At 46.5% G+C, this 6,346-nt stretch overlaps 1 protein-coding gene across 1 annotated transcript in view; it reads left to right on the top strand.

Moving 5' to 3' along the window:
• Positions 1-313: 313 nt before the first annotated feature.
• The window catches only part of DHCR7 (7-dehydrocholesterol reductase), a 92,606-nt gene continuing 86,573 nt past the window's right edge, over positions 314-6,346 (top strand). The window contains exon 1 of the mRNA XM_086959525.1: positions 314-418. The gene's annotated coding sequence lies outside the window, so the exon portion shown is untranslated. The remainder of the gene's footprint in view (positions 419-6,346) is intronic.

Below are 6,346 nucleotides of genomic sequence, written 5' to 3'. Positions count from 1 at the left end.
GAAGTACCCGGAAGGCCTCTTTATCTCTGTTCGCGGCCTCTTGGCTGAGATTGGCATCACAAAGGTCCTTCCATGTGGCGGGGGGCGGCGCGGTCACTTGCAAAGCTTAGATAAACAAGAGACAAGGCCGCATCTTATCTGCGGCCTGCTCTCTCCTCCTCCTCCGCCTCCGCCTGCTGCAGTTGCTATGGTTACCGCAGTCGGACTAGCGGATGGCTCCAGGCAGCTGCACCAATCCAGCTGTGCGACAGCTCCGTCTGTTCTCCGGAGCGGCCGCTGATTGGGCGGCAGGCACGGAGCGTCACCTGTGGGGCGCGGCTAAGGATATTCACATCCTCCTGCGAGTCGCTGCTTGCACCCGCACAAAGAAGTCCCCACTGTGGCATGTCGTTAGGAGGCAGCGGCGCAACAGATAGAGGTAAGGAGCACGAGGGCAGATGTTTTATTGTATGCCATTGGAGAGTTAATGTCGCTGAGTGAGTAATGCTACTGCCGTTGAGATCTGTGTTTAATTCGCAGGACTCGCGCAACAAACCAACGCATTTCATCCTTCTAAGGTCGATACTCGGTCAAGGAGGCAACATCGAAAAATGCCGGCCTCCCTGATCAGTATAGATGTTGAAGTTGTTCCTCGTCCGCATGTATTTGTATTTATTTTGATAGCGCTGACGTGGCGGTGAAGCGCTTTTCGGTGAATAGCATGCTACTTCGGAACCATGTGACACATTCCTTATTTTGTAGGACTGACCATCGTTATAAAAGTACCGGAGAGAGGTTTGGACCAAACTGCCATGAATTGTGGATTTAGTTCTACCAAGATAAGCGTCATTGGCAGTTTTAAAATGTATTTAATGATCAGATAGATTGCTGGCGAGTTCGTTTGCTGCAGCTAATATGCACTTAACGCCACAGGGGCTCGGCAGTCCTCCTCACCCCTGCTAAAGGAGCACAGAATAGCAACGTGTGAACAAATAACTGCCATTGTCTCTGATAGATTTTGCAATCTGTGTTGCTATTCGGCTCCCCCAGAATGAGAGATAGGAAGGCAGAGAGCTCAGCTCACTGCAAATATTGCTGCTGATTCTGTTTGACGTTATACGTCAGTGGACTTGTATCCAAAATACTGTTTTCGGTGAATCAGGAATGACAACTCAATGCATGTTCGGTATTGTATTACAGTGTTGTGTGGTCAGATTCTGGCGTGTGTTTAGGACTGCTGTAGTGACATCTGCTTCCTGATAACGTGTACATTGCTGGGTCCCACTCGACCACACCTACATTATTGTTATAAAAACATGTTTTTGTGTGTGTCGCAGCTCTTTAAAAAGTTTTGGTAAGTGGTCTGTGCATTCAAGGAACACTAACCATGTTCTTCAAATGATCAGCCAGTTTGAGCAAACAAAAGAAAAGCAAATAATAAGCGGTTCTAGCCCCAGAGGGCACCAAATCAGGCGGGGAGCAGCTGGTTTTCTGCACGAGTGAAAGAAAAAAGTTAAGTATTTTAATTGCAAGGATTACCGAGTTTATTCTCTTTACGGTGGTGTTGTCCCACCCAAAATGTGTTCAAAGATCATGTGTTTTTTTCTTCACTGTGTTCCTTGGTATGAATTCTCCTTGGCATGGATGCAGACGGTGCACAAAAAGGATAGAAAGATGGTTATGGCTACTTTTGGATCAGGCATCGCCTTGCCTGTCGCTGCCTGGTTTTAAAACTGGATTTTCACTCATTCATGTAGGCTACGGAAGCACAACTTCTCCCCACTGGTTAATAAGCAGGCTTGATCACGTTTTCTCAGGACATATGGCCGCCTCCCCGGGTCTTGTATAATCAAGTGACATTGTTCATTCACTGAGTCACTCAGGCCCTAATCACTCTTTAAATTGGACTAGGGAACACCCTCTATTCAGAATCACAATTTAACTCACTACAAGACCATAAACCATACAGAACTCAGCAACCAGACTCATGAGCTGAAGAATGATGATGGATTATACCCAGATCAATTGACTGGGGGTGAGTGCTTGCAATGTGGCCATCAGCCCCTTTGGTTTTGCAGGGCTCTCTACTGGCACCTGATACACAAACACTGTCATTTAAAACTCCTCACATACACATTCAAGACACTACACAACCTAGGCACCACCTATCTGTACAGTCGCTTCTCCTTCAACCAACCTACACAGCTCCACTCCTGCTCTCACACATCCCACATATAGGCAGAACCAGATCAGGAGGATGGGTGTTCTCTTACATAGCTCCTAAAGCTAAATGGATTCTCAAGAAAGCTCTGACTACTTAAGTTAGAAACAGCTCACTTTTCGCCATTTGTGTTTCTTCGTCTTCTTCTTTGGAAGCGTTTCTCAAGAGAACAGCGTGGAACGACCTCCCACTCCATAGCTGACCCTCCTCCTCACTTCTTGGATTCCGCAAGAAGCAGAGGACCTGGCTTTTCAATTAACCAGCCTACCCCAGGCAGCACTAGGTACAAACAGCTCCTCAGCACCAGGATCCCCTTGCGGGTGATAGTTTGCTTTACAAATACACAACATAACTGCTGTCATACATCAAGCATAAAAAACTTCAAAATCTTTTTACACTCCCTTTATTCTTAATATAATGCTGAGGGTAAATAAGTTTGAGGCAACTCATATTTTTGAGAAATATGGCAACACAGCCACAGGTAAACAAACTACTTTGCCCAGAATCACACATTGTGGCAAAGCAGGGTAGCTAAGAATCACACAAAGATATGGACATTTTAGCAAATTGTGGAGATACCTTTGTTTACTTGGCCCTCATGATTTTTTGTAATACCTTTAGAACTTCAATCCATCAATAAACCAAATTCAGTTTTTTGCAGTAAGACCATAAAAGTCACTCAATCAGAACAAACATCAGTAAAAATTCCAGCAAAATACAGGGAATAGAGCAGTATAATCACTATAATCACATGAATACAAGGCTAACATGCATTTACAATGCAACGGTTTCACCTTTGCAAAAGTTAGAGCTAGTGGCATTGTAAATGACAACATTTTTATTTATGTGTTGGTTTTGAAAACAGATAAATAAATGGCATTGTCATTTGCATTGCCAATTGCTTAATCTCTCGCAAATGTGAGGCCTATTGTACCCTACTAGACGAGCTCAGCAGACAGCAATTACTACCACACACACACACCCAGAGCCACACACACACACCCAGAGCCAGCCACACACACCCAGAGCCAGCCACACACACCCAGAGCCACGCACACTCACCCAGAGCCACGCACACCCACCCAGAGCTACACACACCCACCCAGAGCCACACACACCCACCCAGAGCCCCACACACACACCCATAGAGCAAGCACAGCGAGGCGGCAGGGAAGCAAGCACAGCCAGGGGGCAGGGAAGCAAGCACAGCCAGGGGGCAGGGAAGCAACCACAGCCAGGGGGCAGGTAAGCAAGCACAGCCAGGGGGCAGGGAAGCAAGCACAGCCAGGGGCAGGGAAGCAAGCACAGCGAGGGGGCAGGGAAGCAAGCACAGCGAGGGGGCAGGGGAGCAAGCACAGCGAGGGGCAGGGGAGCAAGCACAGCCAGGGGGCAGGGAAGCAAGCACAGCCAGGGGCAGGGAAGCAAGCACAGCCAGGGGGCAGGGAAGCAAGCACAGCCATGTTTCCAGTGCTTGGCTATTCTGAACAAACCATTGGTATCCGGCCAGCCACTCAAACAAAAACAACTTCCAGAATACCTTAAATAGCTAAATGAAACCTCAGAAGTAGAAACATTATATCCTTACTACACAAGAGAGGCTGCAATTGTAACTGCGAGGGACAAATACCACTGAACTGGGAAGAAGACTGCTTACAACTATAGTGGAGGAATAACAACCTCGTACACTACTACATAACACTGTGCTTTGGATCCAGGAACATCACAGGCCCAGGTTTGGACGCTACTACAGAAATGCCACAGCACAAAAATAATAACATTACCTATTTGTTTTACATCAGTTATTAAAATCAAGCACTTCACATTGTTCACAATATCGGCATCATTTTCGGGGAGAGTAGTTTTCACGGTCATGGCTCGTCCGATCACGTGCCAAATCGAGAACAGCAATGACACTCCATTATAGCCCGGTACAAAGAGCCTCCCGGTGCCCTCAGCAGACGGCGTCCCCTACCAGGCAGCATGCTCCTCCGCCCCCTTCGCTCACCTGGTGAACCTCTTCATGACTCCTGCGCCCTCGGAATGGTGGTGTCCAGAGGGCTGAAGCTCTCATGTCCCGCGGGGCTTCGGCGGCTGGTGACTGCGGCAGGCTCCTGCCTCCTTTTCATCACTGTCCCGGTCAAAACACACAGAAACAAGGAGGCTGGCAGGGCCGGGCCGGATACAGTCTCCGAAGCCAGGGCAAGCCTGGAGGCCATGCTCGGGGCAGCGTGCGCAGAGTAAATACATCCCGGCAACTTAAATCGCGCACCGGGGCGGAGAAGAGCTGCGGCAAAGGGAAGGGGGGGTGAAGAGAGAGCGGGACGGAGGAGAGTTGCGGGCATAGGGAAGGGGGGAGGCGAGAGGGGGGGAGGCGAGGCAAGAGCGGAAAGGAGGAGGGCTTCTGGAAGGGGGAAACAGAGGACAGGACGTAAAAAGAAAATTATAACAAAAGCTGCTTACCTGCTCGTAAATAAAGAAATACATCCCAGCAACTTAAATCGCGCAACCCACCACTGCAAAACACATGTTCAAAATGGGCAAAACATGCCGAGAAAAAAAAAAAACATCCGCCCACCGCCGCATGACGTTGTAAAAGGGGCGGAGAGAGAAAAAATCAGCGGAACGCCCACGAATCTGCACGGACAATTATGGACAGATCTCTCTACCAATGGCTAGCCTCCATTTATGGAGCTAGCCAATGGAAGAGAGAGGCGGAAGAAAGCCCGTACTGCTAAACAAAAGATTTCGCCTGTGCGAAACCTAAAAAGAAAGACCACTCCTACAAATGTCATCATAGCTGGACCTGAGGCTAATAGCAGCTTTAGAACTTAATGTTAAAGCTGCCTTGAAATAATTCTATATTATGAAAGTGAAAATGGAAATCCATATATATATATATATATATATTTTTTTTTTTTGCACTGACGAAGCCTGCAAAGGCGAAACGCGTCTGCGAGGGGTGAAGGGGGGTTCTGGTAATTAAATTTTGCAAAAACGGATACCAGTGTGCCGGCCTTTTCTTTTTTCTGACACCGCATGGAGGCAGAGAACGTGTAGCTATATATATATATATATATATATATATATATATATATATATATATATATATATATATATCTATATCCACGGATTCCTCTTGAGATCAGGAAAAAGGACGACAAGCCACACCATCCAGGTACCGGAAAGTTTGTTTATTAGGGCATAAACAGACGCGTTTCGAGCTCACGGGCTCTTGGTCACATTATATATATATTATTGACTATGAATTTAAAACACCTAGAGGCAATGTATGTTTCTATATTGTGGAATGAAGATTGAAATATGTATATATATCGATGACCATGTATTTTAAACACTAAGAGGCAATATATTATTCTATTTTGTTGAAGCGAGGATTAAAATTCATAAAATATATATTGATCACTTTTTTTTAAAGGTTTATAACTAATCATGCAATAAAGTGATAGTACTCAATATATATGCATTGATGACAATGTATTATAAACACCTAGAGGCAACCTGGGACCTTCGCATGTTATCATTAGAGCCCAGGATACTATTCTAATATCTCTCCCACTTGTCCTTGAGGTGTCAATCTGGGTAAAGGACACCCTATGTGTCTCGATTTCCATATCTGGCAACATGGGGAGTGGTTGGGGATTGGCTAAAAGTTGGTATGGCGCTCTATACAAGTGACCTGATGTTTACCCTCATGAAGGGGCAGAATTATGCATTTGAGGACATACGATGGATTTTAGTACCATCGACTTTAACTATTTAGCACTAAATCGCAACCAGACCTTATATGGCCTCTAGCATTGTAACTCCAGTTTTATTGCTATCGCTATAAACGCAGCACTAATTGTAGCAGAATAAATTCACGTTTAGTGCTTTGCCACTTTTCCTCCCATTTTTTAGGTCGAGCCTAGGGCAGCACGCATGTGCTGCTCTGTGAGAGGCTTCTTGTGAGCACTCCAAACTTCTCTGTGTGGGTCTGCCTCCCCGCACGCATTAGGTTGATAGTTGCCTGCAGGGCTTTAAGTGGGCCGGGTCTCAAGGGGTCTGAGCACCGGCAGTTTTTTTCAGGGGACCTCGAAACGGGTCTCTATCGGGCTCTGTTTTGAGCCCTGACACAGGCAGCCCGTT

Source organism: Lissotriton vulgaris, chromosome 2_2 (assembly GCF_964263255.1).
Source record: "Lissotriton vulgaris chromosome 2_2, aLisVul1.2, whole genome shotgun sequence".
NCBI lineage: Eukaryota > Metazoa > Chordata > Amphibia > Caudata > Salamandridae > Lissotriton > Lissotriton vulgaris.
This window is presented reverse-complemented; position numbering and strand designations above follow the sequence as displayed.